The 22,451-nt window shown below is 44.9% G+C and overlaps 1 protein-coding gene across 10 annotated transcripts in view; it reads right to left on the bottom strand.

The window, feature by feature from the left end:
• The window catches only part of LOC147029106 (uncharacterized), a 77,268-nt gene that overhangs the window by 51,656 nt on the left and 3,161 nt on the right, over nucleotides 1-22,451 (bottom strand). The gene's annotated exons all lie outside the window — the stretch shown is intronic.

Genomic DNA, 22,451 nt, shown 5'->3' with positions numbered 1-22,451 from the left:
CCTATCAAATTCACATTTAAACTTATCCAACCACTCCACTACCACTACTTTTCCAGGGAGACCATTCCAAGAATTAATAACACTCCGACTGAAAGACCCCAGCCAAAAAATTGTCCGAATTTTCATCTTCATTACTGTCAAGCTATGGCCCCCTGATGTGAACAGTGTCCATTCTGGTGAAAAACTCCACTATACCTATATTATCCACACCCTTCATTATCCTAAACATCTTAATCAGAACCAATCGCAATCGCCTCCTTTCCAACGTATAAATTTCTGTCTCCTTCAGCCACTCCTCATAGCTTTGTTTACCTCGCCCTGGAATCAACCTAGTTGCTCTATGCTGTACCCTCTCTCTGGCAGCCATATCCTTCCTAACATGTGGTGACCAAAACTGAACATGATATTCAGAAGAAAACATGAGATGGCAATGGGTTGTCACCTTAAAAGGGTTGGAGGAAAGAACAAAACTGGACATATTCATGAAGGCAATTCAACAGACAGGAGAAAAGGGGGGTTCAGATTTGAGGTGAAAGTGAGCAGTGTGATCAGATTTGCACAAGGAAACAAGGTATGAGTGGAAGAACGAGTGTACATCTGATCTGGTCGGACCAGGGAAGCATGAAGGGCTGGGGGAGGGATGATAAAATATGAGAGTGAAAAAACACTAGACCACATCTTGCGAACAATATGAGAGAAGAAGTCCTTGCACTGAAGCTTCCTGCCGAGAGATACCAATTACCTCAAAGTACCTTTGATTCTACTGTCTGTGGGAATTCAATAGCAACAGTCTACAGAGGGGAACCATAGTCCATGGCAATAAAGATTAACTCCTCGTGATTGATCGGAGTTGCTGTTAAAATGAAGAAGATAACTCTTATGAAGTATTCAAAGGGAACTCACAGCCCAGGAAGTGATCAGGCCAAATACAGGTTATGGTAGATTGATTGCCAGGATATTCAGGTGGCAGAAGTTCCCATGAACATTTCTCCCTGAATATCTACAACCTGTTTTAACATGTCCAGGACAACTGTACGCACATTTTGTGACTGTTTGTCGCCTCCTCGGTGCGTGCATTGGATTCTTATGTCAAGAAATGTACAAACTACAGCAGAAAATGCACAATTTCAGAAAATATTTTAAAACTTTATTTAATTATCACCGACTATTCATAACCCACACACCAAAGTATGCTGATATATCATAAGTAACATCCCAATGCGGAATGGTGCAATTTCCGTAAAGGCTGTTTGAGTATGCGCCAATAACATATTGAAAACCCTGCAAAAAATGCACTTTTCATTCTTTGCATCAGAACATGATTTGTGAACCGACCGCGACTATTAAACTCAGATATTTGAAACAGATGTTACAATTTGACCAAATTATTAAGGCTTCACAATGGGGTATTTTTCATTGACGTAGCATATCTAACACCTGAGCAATTGGACAAAACGCCAGCCCACCCCAAAAATTAAATTCACGAAACGAATTCAGTATAATTAATATGAACCGCAGACATACTTTTCTTTTGAACAATCTTGTCCAAATTATTGAAATATATATATATATATAGAGCCTGGTGTTGGCGCAGTGGTTAGGGCAGCGGCTTGGGATCCAAAAGGTCCTGAGTTCAAGCCCCGTTGGGCCACTGAATTAATACACCAGGGGGTTGACTCAGCCTGTCATCCTTCCGAGGTCGGCGAAATGAGTACCAGTGTACTGGGCCGGTGTATACCCCGGTTAAAATAGGTGTACCATATCCCTGTGTCGTAAGAGGCGACCAGGGTTGCGTCAGGAAGGGCATCCGACGTAAAACATGTGCCAAATCACTATGCGGATCATACGGATGATCCGCTGTGGCGACCCCGAAAGGGAGCAGCCGAAAGAAGAAGAATATATATATATATATATATATATATATATATATATATATATATATATATATATATATATATATATATATATATATATATATATATATATATATATATATATATATATATATATAGTTTAGTCTTCAAGTAAGTTTGGTTATTGTGCTGTAGATTTCATTGACACCATGGCAAAGTGTATTCCCATCGTTGTGTTACATCAGGAGATAAATTAGTGCATTATCTTTCAGACTATAATAATCATTAACGAAATCAAGGATATAAAGTAGATATTGAATTATTTCCTCTGTTATCGTGCATTATAATGAGGCAACCAGGAAAAAAAATGCAACAGTTCGAATTATAGTATATGAGAGTAGTACTCTCGAGCCTGGTGTTGGCTTATTGGTTAGGGTGGCTGGTTTGGGATCCTAAGGTCCTGAGTTCAAGTCCCATTAGTTGCTGAATTAACACCAGGGGGTTGACTCAGCCTGTCATCCTTCCGAGGTGGGCGAAATGAGTACCAGTATACTGGTCCCGGTGTATGCCCCGGTTAGAATAGGTGTACCATATCCCTGTGTGTCGTAAGAGGCAACCAGGGTTGGCATCAGGAAGGGCATTCGGCCATAAAACATTGCCTCAAGAAAAGCTAACCCCTGCTCAGCAGGGAAAAATGGCTGTAAAAACGGCTGTTGAGTAGTACTCTCATATACTATAGTTGGTAACAGTTCCAACTACAGTAGTCTGCAGAGAATTACTACAGGAGAGGAATGCTATTTTTGCCTGGGAACCGTCGATGACGTACCCCATCTAATGCCTCGACAATCGGGTAAAACTTTACCCCAGCCCCAAAGATTCGATTCACACACCAAATCCAGTACAATTACCATTATCGCGGACATTCTCTTCCCATGAACTATTTTCTGAGAAAATTAAAATAAATTTACACTTATAGGCTTGTCTTTACATAAGTCCTTTTGATAATTGCAGTAACTGTTTCCTTGGCATCACAGCCAAATGTTTACCCATCCTTGGGTTCAAATGTCCCAGCTATTATTCATTAACTGAGTCACTGTCATCTTCTGCTGTGGGAGGATTGTTCGGGTTTTGATAAGACATGGAACAGATGCATCCCAATGAGAGCACTGCATCTGCTTCTTGACACAGCTGCACGGATAAGAAGTGCATTTGCTTGTGGTGGACTTACATGAGACTAGTTTCCGACAGGAAGTAGGCATCGGATCTGACAGGAAGTCATAAGAACGGGCATCATTCTCTGCTGATGAAATTTCTACCAATATCCTTCCGCCAGCGGTAGGTTAGGAACCGCAATGTGGGCAGAACGCCATATCAGACACTGGTACTGGCATCGGAGCAGGTGTTGTGTGAGTGCATCCTGTGTTGGTGGGAGTTTCTCCAAATCCCAACTTTGTGAAACATTTCCACCCAGAAGGAGTTCACATCTGTGGATTTTGTTGACGGATTGTAAAGCTTCGTAACAAACATCTCCACCAGCCCCATGTTGAATTTTCCCCATTGCATCCAGAGGTTTTAGTCGACGAGGTGTTTCAGTAAAAGCCTTCCAGGTAGTCTTCTTGCCCTGTCCACTAAACTGGCTAGTTGTGTCGCAACCAGTGATGGCATGGTCTATCGGAAGGGCAGCAATTGTATCCGGCAAAAGAGATTCTTGTACCAGTGGTAATAGGTTTGGGAGTATTCTTTCTTCTACCAGCAAAGGTGTAGACAATATCCTGTAATAGATTCAGTATCTTCTGCTGAAGATCAGTCTTCTGCCAATGTCTTGTCATCTTCATGTTTGCAACAAAACAATATCCAATCCAAAAGTGTGTAAAAACTGTCTGGTATGCACGCCCTTACATCATGTCGAGTTAAGTTATAACCTTTCAGACCTTGGGAGTACCTCCTGTGCTGTTGCCCTTCACAGGGCAGCTCACCAGATGACAGGATTGGGGCAGAGCCTTCGGGACCCCCAAAGCCTTCCTCGGTGATACGAAGAAAACCACGAGGTAAACCTCCAGGGTCAGATTGGAGTGGTGTGTGGCGGAGTGCAGCTGAGGTGTTGTTCATCAGATAGCCATCTCCTTGGGCTAACCTGAAGCGGTCCCTTCAGCTGGGTGCCTGGAATGTCCCGTCTCGAAGAGAGGATGATGACCTGTCTCTGTTGTCATCTGAGCTCAAGCATTTGAACATACACTGGGAAAGAACAAGTATTTGATACACTGCCGATTTTGCAGGTTTTCCCACTTACAAAGCACGTAGAGGTCTGTAATTTTTATCATAGGTACACTTCAACTGTGAAAGACGGAATCTAAAACAAAAATCCTGAAAATCACATTGTATGATTTTTAAATAATTAATTTGCATTTTATTGCATGAAATAAGTATTTGATACATCAGAAAAACAGAACTTAATATTTGGTGCAGAAACCTTTGTTTGCAATTATAGAGATCAGACGTTTCCTGTCATTCTTAACCAGGTTTGCACAGACTGCAGCAGGGATTTTGGCCCACTCCTCCATACAGATCTTCTCCAGCTCCTTCAGGTTTCGGGGCTGTCGCTGGGAAACACAGACTTTCAGCTCCCTCCAAAGATTTTCTATTGGGTTCAGGTCTGGAGACTGGCTAGGCCACTCCAGGACCTTGAGATGCTTCTTACGGAGCCACTCCTTAGTTGCCCTCGCTGTGTGTTTCGGGTCGTTGTCAAGCTGGAAGACTCAGCCACGCCCCATCTTCAATGCTCTTGTTGAGGGAAGGAGGTTGTTGGCCAAGATCTCGCGATACATGGCCCGATCCATCCTCCCCTCAATACGGTGCAGTCGTCCTGTCCCCTTTGGAGAAAAGCATCCCCAAAGAATGACGTTTCCACCTCCATGCTTCATGGTTGGGATGGTGTTCTTGGGGTTGTACTCATCCTTCTTCTTCCTCCAAACACGGCGAGTGGAGTTTAAACCAAAAAGCACTATTTTGGTCTCATCAGACCACATGACCTTCTCCCATTCCTCCTCTGGATCATCCAGATGGTCATTGGCAAACTTCAGATGGGCCTGGACATGTGCTGGCTTGAGCAGAGGGACCTTGCGTGCGCTGCAGGATTTTAATCCATGACGGCGTAGTGTGTTACTTATGGTTTTCTTTGATACTGTGGTCCCAGCTCTCTTCAGGTCATTGACCAGGTCCTGCCGTGTAGTTCTTGGCTGATCCCTCACCTTTCTCATGATCATTGAGGCTCCACGAGGTGAGATCTTGCATGGAGCCCCAGACCGAGGGAGATTGACTGTTATCTTGAACTTCTTCCATTTCCTAATAATTGCGCCAACAGTTGTTGCCTTCTCACCAAGCTGCTTGCCTATTGTCCTGTAGCCCATCCCAGCATTGTGCAAGTCTACAATTTTGTCCCTGATGTCCTTAGACAGCATTCTGGTCTTGCCCATTGTGGAGAGGTTGGAGTCTGGTTGATTGAGTGTGAACAGCTGTCTTTTATGCAGATAACGAGTTCAAACAGGTGCAGTTAATACAGGTAATGAGTGGAGAATGGGAGGGTTTCTTAAAGACAAAACTAACAGGTCTGTGAGAGCCAGAATTTTTACTGGTTGGTAGGTGATCAAATACTTATTTCATGCAATAAAATGCAAATTAATTATTTAAAAATCATACAATGTGATTTTCAGGATTTTTGTTTTAGATTCCGTCTTTCACAGTTGAAGTGTACCTATGATAAAAATTACAGACCTCTACGTGCTTTATAAGTGGGAAAACCTGCAAAATCAGCAGTGTAACAAATACTTGTTCTCCCCACTGTAGGTATTGCAGCAATCTCTGAGGTTCGGAGACCGGATTGTGGCGAGATCATGGCGGGTGGTTACACCTACTATTGGTCTTGTCACTCTTATGGTTACCATGCCCAAGGAGTTGCTGTAGCTGTGTCCCATAAGCTGACTCCAATGATGATTGAGGCAACACCGGTCAACGAACATATTATGAGACTAAATTAGTCACTCCTTCGGTGTCGTTTGCCTGGTCTCTGTATATGCTCCGACCGAGGCATGTGATCTCACCCTGAAGAACGCATTCCATGCCACACTCGAGTTATAGTCAGGTCAGGTTCGATCTGTGACCTGCTACAGGTACCATGTAAACCTGTACTAACCTGTTCCATGGTCGGGTTGTCGGCGACTAAACCGTCTCCCCCACCAGGTTTTCTGGTGAGGAGGGTGTTTGGATATGGACACCCAGCAGGATTAAAAACAGAACCTGTCAAAGGGCGGAGGAGCTCCTTGTGAGCCAACGGCCATCCATATCTATTGCCCAACTGTGTCTGCGGACGACCTCCTGCAGTTGGGTTACTTCTTATTAGGAGGTTGGTGGCAGGATTTGCACTCCGGCCACCGTAAAACACTTCATTCCGCAAAACGCAAAAACGCAAAAAAAATCTGAAAACCCACTCCGTGGGAGTACCTCCTGTGCAGCTTCCCTTCGCAGGGCAGCTCACCGGATGACAGGATTGGGGCAAAGCCTTCGGGACCCCCAATCTTTGATAGGAGGGAAACCACGGGGTAACATCCCTGGGTCAGATTGCGGGAGAGTGTGTTGGAGTGGTGCTGAGGTGTCGTCCACCAGACGGCGGTCTCCTTGGGTTAACCTGAGGCGGTCCCTTCGGGTGGGTGCCTGGAATGTCCTATCCCTAAGAGAGGATGATCACCTGTCTCTGTTATCATCTGAGCTCAAGCGTTTGGACATCGGGATTGCAGCTCTCTCTGAGGTTCGGAGACCGGATTGCGGCGAGATAATGGTGGGTGGTTACACCTACTATTGGTCTGGTCGCTCTGATGGTTACCATACCCAAGGAGTTGCTGTAGCTGTGTCCAATAAGCTGACCCCAATGATAATTGAGGTAACACCGGTCAACGAGCGTATTATGAGATTAAGGATTCGCCACTCCTTAGGTGTCATTTCCCTGGTCTCTATTTATGCTCCGACTGAGGCGAGTGATCTCACCGTGAAGGACACATTCTACGCCACACTCGAGTCTGTGGTTGATCAGTGCCCCAGACGAGATACACTTCTAGTCTTGGGGGATTTCAATGCATCGACTGGAACTGATAGGGATGGTTATGAAGTGTGTGTTGGTCCCCATGGGTCAGGAACTATGAACCAGAATAGCACTAAGTTCCTTGACTTTGCAAGAAGTCATGGACTTAGGGTGGCTGGTTCATGGTTTCAGCGCCCACAAGCTCATCGCTGGACTTGGTATTCCAACGCTGGCGGTGTGGCAAAGGAGATTGACCATGTCCTCATTGACGGTCGTTGGAGGATGATCCAGAACTGCAGGGTCTACCGGAGTGCTCAGTTCCTCAATACTGACCACAGGCTTGTTGTAGCAACTCTAAAGCTGCACCTTAAATCCTTGAGAATGGTACCATCCCAGCCGAGGCTGGATGTTGCCAAGCTCAGGGATGAGAGAGTAGCTGAGGAGTTTGCGAACAGGCTGAGTGGACACTTGGGGGGTCTGGGTGCTTTGGGGGGTCCTGAAGAGTTGTGGAGCACCTTCAAGACCACCGTCCTTGATGTTGCGGGTGGATGCCTTGGAGTTCACCGCAGGGCAAAGAAGAATTTTGTCTCTCAAGGGACACTGGATACCATTGACCAGAGTCGCAGGGCCAGGCTGAATGGCAGAGCTGAGCTGTTCAGGGAGCTGAGGCGTAAAACTGTACGTGCACTGAGGGTGGACAAGGAGGCCTATGTGCGAGGAATCTGTGAGGGGGTAGAGCATCACCTGTGGACAGGTGATTCTCGTCCCGCTTACAGGGGAATTCGCGCATTACGTTCATCCAAGCCCATCCCTCAGAGCACTGCAGTTCGAGCAGAGAGTGGTAGGCTCTTGACAGAGGAGTCTGAAGTGAAGGCCCGCTGGGCCGGTTACTTTGAGCGGTTGTACCAGGCTGATCCCCCAGCTGTCGAGTTGGACGTCAAGGGTGTTACAATCCCTGTTGCTGACCCTCGAATCAACTGTGGTCCACCATCGCTTGTGGAAAGACGGGCTGCGGTGAACCAGTTGAAACGGGGCAAAGCTCCAGGGATCTGTGGCATCCATGCTGAACTTCTCAAGGCTGGTGGAAATGCTGCACTCGTGTCGTTGCATGCAGTTTTGTGCTCTGCCTGGAACACAGGCATCATCCCAACTGACTGGAAGAGGGGCCTTGTTGTCCCTCTCTGGAAAGGGAAGGGTGATCGCCAAGACTGCAACAACTACCGAGGGGTGACGCTGCTCTCAGTGCCGGGCAAGGTCTTTGCTCGGATAATTCTTGATAGGGTTCGCCACCATCTGCTTGAGCACCAGCGTCCAGAGCAGTCAGGCTTTACACCAAAGAGGTCAACGATTGACCGTATCCTTGCACTTCGTGTCCTCACCGAACGCAGACGAGAGTTTCGGCAGGGGCTGCTTGCAGCCTATGTTGATCTCTGTAAAGTGTTCGATTCAGTGAATCGGGATGTCCTCTGGAGTATTCTTGGTCTTCGTGGGGTGCCACCGAAACTGATCGATCTGATGTCTGAACTCTACTCTGGTACTGAGAGTGCTGTGAAGTGTGGTGGTACCACCTCTGACTTATTTCCAGTTGTTACTGGAGTTCGTCAGGGATGTGTACTTGCCCCCACACTTTTCAGCACTTGTATGGACTGGATTTTTGGGAGGATGTCGGAGAGATCAAGTTGCGGTGCATCGTTTGGCAATGTCAAGATCTCGGACCTTGATTTTGCAGATGATGCAGTCATCTTTGCGGAGACTTTAGACATCCTCTTGGGGGCCCTCGAGGTGCTGAATGAGGAGTCGGAGCCGTTGGGATTACGGATTTCTTGGGTCAAAACTAAGATCCAGGCTTTCGGTGACATCTTGGATGCTGCTGTCCTGTCTGTGTCTGTTTGTGGTGAGGATGTTGAGGTCGTGGATAGATTCACTTACCTTAGCAGTGATATTCATGTCTCCGCAGGTTGTGAGCCGGAGGTCAATAGACGTCTGGGTCGGGCCTGGGGAGTCATGGATTCACTGGATCATGGGGTGTGGCGCTGCCGGTACCTGTGCGGGAGGACGAAAGTCCGAGTCTTCAGGTCCTTGGTACTTCCAGTCTTGCTCTATGGGTGCGAGACTTGGACTTTGACCAAGGATCTGAGACGGAGACTTAATTCCTTTTGGTACCAGGTCTCTTCGGAGAATCCTTGGCTATCGCTGGTCAGATTTTGTGTCCAACGAGCGGTTGCTGAGAGAGACTCGGATGAGATTTGTTACCTGCATAGTCCGTGAGCGTCAGCTGCGGCTGTATGGACATGTGGCTCGTTTTCCTGACGCTGATCCTGCTCACCAGATTCTCTCAGCGAGGGAGTCTCATGAGTGGAGGAGGCCAGTGGGCCAACCACGTGCCTCATGGTTGCAGCAGGTTGACCATCATCTCAAGGAGATGGGGATGGGCCTGGCATCTGCCTGGGGGATGGCCAGACGGAGGCCCCTGGAGTACCGGCGGAAAGTGGACGCAGCGACGTGCTGTTCTGGCACATGCTCCCATACCTGACCTGACTCGAGTCTGTGGTTGATCAGTGTCCCAGGTGAGATACTCTTCTCGTCTTGGGGGCTTTCAATGCATCGACTGGAACTGATAGGCATGGTTATGAGACAAGTGTTGGTCCACGTGGGTCTAGAACTGTGAACCAGAATAGCACAAAGTTCCTTGACCTTGCAAGAAGACATGGACTTAGGGTGGCCGGTTCATGGTTTCAGCACCCACAGGTTCATTGCTAGACTTGGTATTCTAACGCCAGCGGTGTGGCAAAGGAGATTGACCATGTGCTCGTTGATGGTTGCTGGAGGATGATCCAGAACTACAGGATCTAACGGAGTGCTCAGTTCCTGAATACCGACCACAGGCTTGGTAGCAACTCTGAAGTTTCAGCTCAAATCCGGGAGAATGGTACCATCCCAGCCTAGGCTGGATGTTGGCAAGCTCAAGGATGAGAGGGTAGCTGAGGAGTTTGCGAACAGGCTGAGTGGGCACTTGGGGGGGGGTCTGGGTGCTTTGGGGAATCCTGAAGAGTTGTGGGGTGCCTTCAGGACCACCATCCTTGATGTTGCCAGTGGATGTCCTGGAACTCACCATAGAGCAAAGAAGAATTTTTGTCTCTCGAGGGACACTAGATACCATTGACAAGAGTTGCAGGACCGGCCAGGGCCAGGCTTAACGGCAGAGCTCAGCTGTTCAGGGAACTGAGGTGTAAAACTGTATATGCACTAAGGGTGTTCAAGGAAGCCTTTGTGCGAGGAATCTGTGAGGGGGTAGAACATCACCTGTGGTCAAGTGATTCTCGTGCTGCTTAAAGGGGTATTCACACATTGCGTTTCTCCAAGCCCGTCCCTCAGTGTACTGCAGTTAGAGTGAAGGGAGGTAGGCTCTTGACAGAGGAGTCCAAAGTGAAAGCCCACTGGGCTGGTTACTTTGAGAGGCTTTACCAGGCTGATCCACCAGCTGTCGAGTTGGATGTCAGGGGTGTTACTATTCCTCTTGCTGATCCTCCAATCAACTGTGATCCACCTTCGTTTGTGGAAACACTGGCTGTGGTGAACCTGTTGAAATGGGGGTAAAGCTCCTGGGTCTGTGGCATCCATGCTGAACTACTCAAGGCTGGTGGAAATGCTGTATTCATGTAATTGTATGTAGCTCTGTGCTCTGTTTGGAGCACAGGCATCATCCCGACTGACTGGAAGAGGGGCCTTGGTGTCCCACTCTGGAAAGGGAAGGGTGATCGCAAGGACTGCAACAACGACCGTGAGGTGACGCTGCTCTCAGTGCCGGGCAAGGTCTTTGCTCGGATAATTATTGATGGGGTTTGCTACCATCTGCTTCAGCACCAATGTCCAGATCAGTCAGGCTTTACACCAAAGAGGTCAATGATTGACCATATCCTTGCTCTTCGGGTCCTCAATGAACGCAAACAAGAGTTTTGGCAGGGGCTGCTTGCAGCCTATGTTGATTTCTGCAAAGCGTTCAAGTCAGTGAATCGGCATGCCCTCTGGTGGATTATTGGTCTTCATGGGGTGCCACCAAAACTGATCAATCTGATGTCTGAAACTACACACACACAATTGTGTAGTTTCACACATCAGAATACATACTCCCCTCAGAAACTGCACACACAATTTCAATGAAACTTGACCACAACCTTCATCACCCATGATGTCCCAAAGTTTGTTCACGTTTGATTAATGTCCAAAGTATGTCCAAAGTTTGATTAAAAAAAAAAAATCAGGGTCTAATGGGATTTACGGAGGGGGGGGGGTGGGGGTAGTTTCCCCTCAACATAGGTATTCGCTATAACATTGGTTCACTGGCGTTTAAGTTAAACCCCTGATTACATACAGGTGAAACCTTTACACTTATTTTGTACCTTTCAAACAAATAATTTGCTTCTGAAGTGATTTTGGGTTAATTAGGCACAAGATTTGAATACTTTTGCAACTGAATCATATGATTTGCTCTGTTAATCAAACTTATTCATATTTTGTCTGCATTTTTTAGCTTTATCACTTTGGAGTAGTTTGTGAAGAATGTCTTCTTCTTCTTCTTTCGGCTGGTCCCGTTCGGGGTCGCCACAGCGGATCATCCGTATGATCCGCATAGTGATTTGGCATATGTTTTACGCCGGATGCCCTTCCTGACGCAACCCTGGTCGCCTCTTACGGCACAGGGATATGGTACACCTATTTTAACCGGGGTATACACCGGCCCAGTACACTGGTACTCATTTAGCCGACCTCGGAAGGATGACAGGCTGAGTCAACCCCCTGGTTTATTAATTCAGTGGCCCAACAGGGATTGAACTCAGGACCTTTTGGATCCCAAGCTGCTGCCCTAACCACTGCGCCAACACCAGGCTTGAAGTTTGTGACTCACATCACTCATTCACATAGTTTGTGAAGAATGTATATATTGTTTAATTTGAAAGCATCATGAAATAAGCTCAGGAAGCACAAAAATGTTAAACTTTAGAAAGGGGTGGGGGGGGTGAATACTTTTGCAGGCAACTGTACCTTAACCAGGCTGAACAGTTTTTTTTTTGTATACATAGTCAAGGCTGGTGGAAGAGCTATCACACTATACACATCAGGACAGAACAGCCAAAAACAGGACACAAAAACACACATGCATGGAGAAGGAAACTCCATGGAGGAAAACTGTAAAATTAGGAGGGATTTGGATGGAGTTAACGAGTGTTAATGTTAACGGGTTAAAATATCATAGTTTTGGATTGGGGATGAACTGATATGGTGGTAAACAGCTATCTTGAAGACCTGAAGGGAAGAATAGGATTGAAGAGGATGGGGAAGTTGATTCCACATGCAGCAAAAAAGAGAGGAACAAATGAGTGGTGCTAAGCAGTGATCCTGGATTTAGGTACAGTGTCTATAAAAAGTCTACACCCCCTTTCAAAATTTTCACATTTTGTTGACTTATAGCCTGGAATTAATTTTCATTAAACCAGACTTTTCCACCTATACTTACACATCGTAACCTACAACTTCCAAGTGACAAACAAATTATACAAATTTCAGGAAAATAATTAAAAATACAAAACTAGAATATCTTGGTTGGATAAGTGTCCACCCCCTGAATTAATACTTGGTGAAAGCACATTTGACAGCATTTACAGCAGTGAGTCTGTTGGGATAGGTCTCCACCAACTATACACTTTGATTGGGCAATATTTGCCCATTCTTCTGCACAAGACTATTCAAGCTCAGTCAAGTTGTGTGGGGAGTGTTGATGGACAGCAATCTTCAAGTCATGCAACAGATTTTCGATTGGATTTAGGTCGGGGCTCTGACTGGGTTACTCAAGGACATTTTTTTTGTTCTTTAGCCACTCCAGTGTAGCTTTGGCTGTGTGCTTCAGGTTGTTGGCATGCTGAAAGATGAACTTCTGTCCCAATTTCAGCTTTCTTGCAGAGGGCAGCAGGTTTTCCTCTGAGATTTTTCTGTATTTTGCAACATCCATTTCCCATTTTATCATGGAAAGTGCCCCAGTCCCTGCTGATGATAAATATCACATAACATGATGCTGCCACCATGATGCTTCACAGTAGGGATGGTGTTCTTTGAGTGATGTGGTGTGTTGTGTTGCGTTGCGTTGCGTTGCGTTGCGTTGCGTTGCGTTGCGTTGCGTTTCCGCCAAACGTCACATTTTGCATTTAGGCCAAAATCATCCATCTTGGTTTCGTCAGACCACAAATCTTTTTGCCACATAGCTTCAGAATCGTCAGTCTCCGGAGTGTTTTTTTTTTTTTGCATATCTCAAAGGGGACTCAAGGTGGGCTTTTTTGATTAATGAATATTCACCACAAGGTGAATAAAGACAAGCTGCAATTAGTACAGGAAAGGGTTAAGTATCTGGGACACCACATTTCACACGGAAAGAGGGAATTGGACAAGGGGAGGATAACTTCAATTGCAGAAGTGCCCCGCCCTCGCACAAAGAAAGAGATGATGCGATTCCTAGGTAAGGCAAGCTACTGTAGACAGTGAGTTGTCGATTATGCAATTCTAACTCAGGAACTGTATGTCATGGTGGGCAAAAACCAGCCCAATGTAATTGAGTGGACTGAGAAGATGGGGGAATATTTTACCAAACTAAAAACAGCACTCTCGATGGCTCCAGCTTTGGGGCTGCCAGATTATGAGAAACCATTCTTCCTTTATTCTCACGAAACTAAAGGATTTGCGCAGGCTGTGCTGACACAATCTCACAGCGACCGGCAGCGACCAATTGCATATTTCAGCCAGAGGCTAGACCCCGTCGAACGCGGCCTATCTCTTTGTTTGCAGGCAGTGGCCGCAGCTAGCTACGCAGTTAAGTGCACGGCAGAAATCGTAATGGGTCACCCTCTCACTCTAAAGGTACCGCACTGCGTCACGGCTTTATTAACCCAAAAGCAAACACAACATTTAACCAACACACGCCTGATGCAGTATGAGACGGCTCTCCTACACTAGCCGAATATGCAGATTGAGAGATGTAACATTCTTAATCCTGCTTCCTTGCTGCCAACGGAAGAAGATGGCGATGCTCACGACTGCACAGAGGCAACACAAGAAGTATCCACCGTGCGCCCGGATCTAAAGGATCAACCCTTAGAACACCCGGACCTCACCTTGTTCATCGATGGTTCGGCCTATCGAGGCCAAGATGGCTCGGCGCATGCAAGATACGCTGTGTGCACCGATAGTGAAGTTATTGAAGCGATACGCCTGCCTTCACAATTTTCTGCCCAGCAGGCGGAGTTGTGTGCCCTCACAAGGGCATGTGAACTATCTGCCAACATCGTGATAAATATATACACTGACTCTAATTATGCCTTTGGTGTAGTACATGACAAAGGTGCGATATGGAAAATGCGAGGATTTCTCACCTCTGCAGGAACACCCATAAAAAATGGTGATTTAGTTTCTGAGCTGTTAAAAAGTATTTCAGCGCCAGCGGACGTCGCGGTTATTAAATGCCATGCACACCAGAAATTGACTACAGAATTAGACAAAGGAAATGACAAGGCGGATAAGGCTGCAAGGGAGGCGGCTGGCCTGCCTATTCCTTTGGTAATGCCAGCACGACTACCAAAGGAACAAATTAAGCTGCATCAGTATAGCTTGTCAGATATTATTGCAATTCAAGCTGCAGCATCGCTAAATGATCATGATACATGGAAAACAGTAGGAGGAGTGATGGATGAAGACGGACTATGGTCTAACAAAGGGAAGGTCATAGCGCCTACTGAAATCCTACCGTGGCTTGCACGCATGGCCCATTTAAATGGACATGTGTGCAAGAGGGGGACTGTGAGACAGGTGCAAGAATCCTGGTATGCACCAGGAATTGGGAGAATAGCAGAAGAGGTTTGTAAAAGCTGTCAGGTATGTCAACAGCATAACCAACAGAAAGAGGGAAAAACACGGGAACTGGGAGCTCACCCAGCCCCCTGGGGGGTGTTCGCGTACCTACAAATAGACTTTATAAAAATGCCTCCATCATGCGGTTTCAGCAATGTTTTGCTAGTGGTAGACATATTCACTAAGTGGGTAGAGGCATACCCATGTGCAAAGGCTGATGCGGGTACCATGGTAAAGCACCTGCTAAAAAACTTTTTCTGCCGATTTGGCATCCCTCATAAAGTGTCCCACAATCAAGGGGGACACTTCACGGGGGAAGTGACACAGGCAGCATGTAAAGCACTGGGAATTAAACAAGCATTTCATTGTGTTTACCACCCAGAGTCAGCAGGTGCTGTAGAATGGCAAAACGAAATCCTAAAGAACAAATTGGCAAAGATAATAATGGAAATGGGGTTAAAATGGCCAGATGCATTACCCTTGGCACTAATGAGCATGCGATCAACAGTAAACCGGAAAACAGGGTTATCCCCTCATGAAATACTAATGAGAAGAACGATGCGGCTGCCTGTGACTGCCCCCACAAACATGAATAAGCTGGATATTACAATAATGGACGAGAACTTGCTGCCATTTTGTAAACAGCTTTGCAGGATCGCAAGGACGATACACACAAGGGTAAAAGAGGCCCCACCAGAACCAGTGGAAAAGCCGTACCACGCCTTCCAGCGGGAGGAGACTACGTGCTGATAAAACACTTCACGAGGAAAACAGCCTTGGAACCTCGGTGGAAAGGACCATTTCAGGTACTACTGACCACTCCGGCTGCGGTAAAGTGCGAGGGTAAGACAGCTTGGATACACGCCACACACTGTAAGCTTGCAATACCAGCAGAGATAGGGGCAACATGAACAACACCTATCTTACCATGACCGCAATTCTTTGCACATGGGTAATTCACAATACCAACTGCATGCGTGATAGCGAAGGAAAAACTGATGATGAGAGAACTATGATTAGGGAAAAAGGGAATAAAAGATTCGATCAGGTAAAAGGGGTGGTAAAAGAAAGAGACGAGAAATAACCCTACATAAAGAATCGACTGATCATCCACTGAACACTTACCTGGCAATATGTCTATAGTACGCTAGGGCGATGAACAAAACGAAATATTGGGTATGTTCACACCTTCCACACTCCTCAAAACACGGATTACCCTTGTTTGCAGTTCCACTCTGGGGGGAGGACATGTGTGGGTACTTAGTCTGTAGACAGGATAGACCAGTTTTAACTAAAGTAGAGAAGACATCAGCATCAGTGAAAGGAAGAATAGCGGAAATAAGGAGTAATTGGGAAAAGGGGGGATACAATTGTATGAACTATGAGCATTGGTACTACCCTAAGTACTGAACTATTGAGCGAAGAGTCATGATACAGGGCCCGGCGAGAGCGATAATAGTAACAAACTATGATGGATTGAAGAAGGGGGAGGGATGAGAAAAGTACCCCCCACATTTTCAACTCATGCACAAACAAATTGGACCGATTTGCCTAGTTAGAAGACAGGGGGTGGGACCCCACTTAGGAGAGTCAACATGCCGGCATTATGCTAGACATGGTAATGAGAGGGTTACCGTAAAAGGACGAATTAATGGGACAACCATACCTGTAAAAATCGAAGCAAATAAACTCGTTGAACCTCAGGCACCCCTGAATGGTACATATTTTGTGTGCGGATATAAGGCATACTCATGGCTACCAGTGGGATGGAAGGGCTCATGCCATTTGGGATTTGTACTCCCCAGGATTCGGATCACTGACCAATCGCCCTTTATACCACAGGCCAGATTGAAAAGAGCCATTTCAGAAGTTGAGAGGTTTTTCATGATTGCATTCCCCTGTTATGGAGCTGGCAAAACTGCAAGAGAAATTATCAATTTGGCAGCATCATTGGAGATATTTCAGCAAAGGATTTCACGAAAAAAGTGCCGAGCTGGTAGCTATACGGACAACCGTTATGCAAAACCTCATCGCTCTGGATATGCTTCTAGCAGAAAAGGGAGGGCCTTGTGCGGTCATAGGGGTGGAATGCTGCACATACATTCCAGATAATTCAGAAGAAATTGATAATTTGGCTGAAAAAATTAAAGCTGAAGGTGCAAAATATCATGATTTTAACAAGGGATGGTCAATGGGATCTTGGTTGAAGGGAATATTGGGTAGTTCGGGTGCCTGAATAATCCATTGGTTGTTCATAGGGCTCATGATCTTCATAGCTGTGATTGTTGTCATCACTTGTATTAAAATCTAATCAGGGAGTGCGTGAGACGATGTTCTTCCACAGCAAAGAAAACAACTAAAACGGAGACGGTCCTGGGGAAGCCTGCTGTGATTGCTGTGGTCAAGCTGCTGCCAACACTGCCGCCGATGGATACTCCATCTCTACTCTCCCCGATAATTCACTCTTCTCTTTCTCCCCAACCCAAAGAACCTGAAATGTACTGTGAACTTGATGGGACTGTTGACCCACTGCTCAAACTCACATTGGATGAGTGTCTCGAATTGCTTGCACCAATGAAGTGGATGGGAAGAAATGCTATTTAAACACTGCCTCGTTGGCAAATATTGGGATGTAATACTTTCTTATTTTACTCTGGCTTGCAGTTAGCGAAATAAATATATTCTTCTTGTCATTCATAAAGAACAATAGTTAGCCAAATATATTTTTCTTGTCGTTCATAAAGAAAAATAGTTAGCCAAATATATTTTTCTTGTCGTTCATAAAGAACAATAATTAGCCAAATATATATTTTTCTTGTCGTTCATAAGGAACAGTAGTTAGCTAAAATATATTCTTACTTGTCGTTCATAACGAACACTGTCGTTAGTTAAAAAAATATATATTTTTTTGTGCATAAAGAACTTTGTACGAGTCGTTTTGGAAAGTAACTTTGCTTCCTCATGACCTATGCCTAATTCATAATTTTTGAAATGTATCCACTATTCTACAGAGGGGTTGGGTGTTGGTGGACTGGTTGGGAGGTAGAGAGGGGTCTCTTTACAGGCTAGGAGGTGCAGGGAGAACCTTCGCACCGTCATGGGCCACTTGGAGTTGACCATAAGAGTGGACCACCTTTAAAGAAGACTGCTGCCTGCCATCCTGCCGATCCATGGATACTCCATCTCTCAAAATTATTGTGTAGCTGTGTTGTTTCTTTTCCACAATGTTTCCAAGCAACAGAGGAGCAATTGTGGAGCTGTTGAACATCTCCCAACACTGAAAAACAGCCATTTTTGGCAGAATTACTTTAAACGGTCGAAAGTAACCTTTTTAAAAAGGCTACAAGCATTTATTGATTTATCTTTACTGCTGAACATCTGGCTAGCAGAGCAAAAAGATGGAATGCTGTGATAAAGATCTTCCTGTCACTCTAGGTATTCTTAGCCAAACATTGACCAAAAACAGATCTTCCTGCTAATGAAAGATCAATACTTTGCCAGTCCAAAGAGAGAAAACAGTACTGGGGTTATCCACTTCAAAGAAAATGGATCCCTGGCATTGGAGAACAGATGGCCCACAAGAGGGGCAGAACAAAGTGTATATAGTGTAAGCCAAAATGCTAAGCGAGCCAGAGTTAGATTGAGCTGGTCTACTGTAGGTATTCTGTGTATCACTTTCTCTCATGTATACATTTTTGATGTGAATTAAAGCTCTTCTCTACCACGATCAGTGTGGACATTGCTTGATCTCAATCAGCCTTGGAACCTGATCTCGACACATATATGACCGGGCGTCGTGGCATGCGCCTGTAATCCGGCTACTCGGAGGCTTGGGTTGGAGGATCGCTTGAGGACGGGAGCTCTGCACTGGGCCGTGCTATGAGAGGGTGTAGAGCAGCCCGGAATCATGGCGAAACCCAATCCTTATCCCTGTGTCGTACGAGGCGACCAGGGTTGCGTCAGGAAGGGCATCCGGCGTAAAACCTATGCCAAATCAGTATGCGGATCATAACGGATGATCCGCTGTGGTGACCCCTAACGGGAGCAGCCGAAAGACGAACAACATATATATATATATATATATATATATATATATATATATATATATATATATACATATATATATACATATATATATATATATATATATATATACATACATACATATATTAGAATATATATTAGAATATATATATTAGTGTTGGACCTATATCGGCAATTTTTCGCGAATCGGCAGATTGTAGTCAGTGTGATTATCAACTGCAGCACGTACTGTATACAACCCAAAAAACTTGAGTATCTTTCACCCTTGTTTTGGAGGAATTTCAACAAACAATTTAAAAAAAAAAACATTGCATCATAGACATTTCAAGGAGAAGTGTGTAAACATTAATCTTTATAAACAGCTGTTTGTGATGGGTGCAAAAAAAAATTGGCTCTGTAATTTAGAAAACACGTCAATACAGCAAATGGCTCGGAAATCTGGTGTTATCAAATATATTTTGTTTTGAAACCCACAAAGAGAAACATATCACTTTTGTAAAGCGCATCCCTTTCATCAAGATACGGGATGAAACTTTGTCACCCTGGCGCCCATAACCAAGCATGCAGGCATGCACACACACCCATGGAGAGACCCTTTACAAATGCAAATCTACCCCAATGTACCTCTACCTTGTAGCAACTGCCGACTGTACGTCCTGATCGGGATACAAACTGTACCACTATCAACTGCAGTAGTGTGGGGCGCTTGGCATGTGGCTTAAGCACTCAATCAAGCACTCCAATTAAATGGTTGATAAGGAACAGCTGGCTTGGCAAGTGATAGCAAACTGATTGGTCATGGCACATACCCGCAAAAAACTAAACATCATCGATTTTTTACCATTTTCAGATTTCACTCCAGATTTCGAGTTATTTAGTCCATGTGATCCGATCCTCCAAACTCAAATTATATTTCCATTATATACTTTAATTAGTCTGTGAGAGTACATCGTGGAAAACTACATCATATAATGCATGAAATCGCTCCAAGATCCTAATTTGAAAACTATAGTATTTACAAATGTGATGTATACAGCGATTCGCATGGATGAAGATCAGGCATTCAGTGATATCAGTGAGGGAAGTGAAAAAAATATTTGGAATGTTTTGTCTATCATAAACCATTGCAGACTGGTCCAATGCAAGGATTGCTGAGCAGGCCAAAAAAAATAGCAAGTTAAGACCCCGGCGAGATAACCCAAGATGCGCCTTAAGACCCCTTCGAGAGTGAGGTGTCTGAGGATGCACCTGATAAAGGATATAATTCAATAAGGCCATTAATTATCTTCAAAAGGGGTGTTTTAATGAACCCCAAACACCCAATTTTCACTCATGCACTACCTTGGAGTTCCCTTGGCATGCATGCAATGTTTCAGGGCGCTAGGTTTCATGATTTTGGAGTTATGGAGGAGACACACGCACTGACACACACACACACACACACACACACACACACACACACACACACACACACACACACACACACACACACACACACACACACACACACACACACACACACACACACACACACACACACACACACACACACACACACACACACGCTGTATGCATAGTTTTGCTTCAAGGATTACATTGTTATTTTTAATATGAAATGGGCAGAGCATAGAAACTAGCAAAATGTGGTGGGTTTGAGCTTCTTCTTCATTTTGTTTTGGGTATTGGCTCAAGCATGCGTTAAATCAACAATCTTTCATCAACTAATTTTTGAATAATTTTTATCTCTGGTTTGTGAGCGTAATTGTCTGAATTAGTTTCTAGTCTATAAAAGATATCAGTAAATGAAAATTGCTTTTCCATTTATTTTGCTGATAAGATAGAAACACTGTGCATTAGAAAGTTTATTCTTCTTCATTTTTGTTCCAGTATCGGCTCGAGAGTGTGTTAAATGCAAAGGAAGTTTTATTTCGTGAATACTCATTGGAACCGGTGGGGGACATGTATTGCAAAGGAATTCTTAATTAACCTCCGCCATCGAAGATCGGAGGTTACTGTTTTCACCCCTTTCTGTTTGTTTGTTTGTTTGTTTGTTTGTGAACAGTATTACGGAAAAACTCCTCAACGGATTTCGACGAAACTTGGTGGGGGGATTAGGTATGGTCCAAGGATCATGCCATTAGATTTTGGACTTGGTCCAAAATCCAATATGGCCGCTATGGCAGCCATTTTGAAAAAATATTTGAATTTTTTTTTTGCATTTCTACATGTTTTAAGTGATTTCCAACCCCCCCCCCCACAAAAAAAGAAATTGTTAGAGAAAAAAAAATTTGTAACTTATTTTTCAACAAAATTTCGATTTTTTTTTGCATTTCTCCATGTTATAAGTGATTTCCAACAAAAAACATGCCAAAATTATAATTGCAGCTGATTTTGGAACTTCAAGTGGATATACCCACGCAAAATCAATTTCTGTCTCAAGGAATATAGTTTTGACGAATTAATTGAGTATGTAAAAGTTAAAAGTAAAAGGGAAAGTTGCAAACTATAACTCTGTGAGCACTGTTGACGTCAAATTGAATGAATAGGATATCAGGTTCACTTGAGTGACCTAGCAGTATTGGCGGAGGAGGTTTTGCACTCTACCGAGTGCTCCCTTCTAGTTGCTCTTGTTTATATAGATAATACTTTCATTCCCATGCATAAACTGTCATTTTGCTTAACATTAACACCTTCTAGGAAAGCATTCATGACAGGAAGTGGAAACATTGCAGTGTTTTAAATTAACAACTTGCAAGTTGCCCGTGCCCACACCTGATTCGAAACAGGGTAGGGGTGGAAGCGGCAAAAATGCAGAAAGACCACTGACCTGTCCTGTGAGAGAGCGTGTGAGACCCAAAAACTCAGCTACCAATGATCCTAAATGCCTAGGTTTCCACAGCATGAAGCCAAGAAAGGTGAAATGCAAGAGCACCAGCCCAGAGAGGGAAGCAATACTCCATCAGGCTGCGGACGTAAGCTTTGTATGTGGTCAGGAGCTCAGGTATGCCAAGAAAGGACTTTGCATGATGGAGGATGCCCAGTCGGAGACTGGCTTTGAAGGCCAGCTTGGAAATGTGGCTTTCCCAGGGAAGATCATGGTAGATAGTGAGATCCAGAAGCTTGAATGAAAGGACTTCTTCAAGAGGATTGTTGAGAAAGTAGATGGGGGGGGGAGGGGGTAGGGGGGATTTCCAGATGATCCTTTCAGAGAGACATTGTGAGTGTGAGATTTGTCAGGGTTGAAAGACATGTTTCATTTGTTGGACCAACTTGTGATTTCATCCAGATATGCAGAGTGCAGAGGCTGTTGCTTGCCGATCTGAGGGATGACAGATGGTGCGGCAGAGGGTGGAGTCATCAGCAAAGAGACAAAGAGGATTTTCCAGAGTCCATTGATGAAAACCAGAAAAAGAACAGGGCCCAGAACACTGCCTTGAGGAACTCCAGTCTGGACAGGAAGAGTGGATGAAAGAACTCCATTAAGGGTCACACATTGGCTGTGACAGGAGAGGAAGTCTGCAAGCCATGAGTGGAGATGTCCTTAGATACCATAGGACGAGAGATTGGTGAGCAGGGAAGGGTACCGGACC

This window comes from Eptatretus burgeri, chromosome 4 (assembly GCF_056783735.1).
Source record: "Eptatretus burgeri isolate ZD-2024b chromosome 4, Ebu_testis_v1, whole genome shotgun sequence".
Classification (NCBI taxonomy): domain Eukaryota; kingdom Metazoa; phylum Chordata; class Myxini; order Myxiniformes; family Myxinidae; genus Eptatretus; species Eptatretus burgeri.
This window is presented reverse-complemented; position numbering and strand designations above follow the sequence as displayed.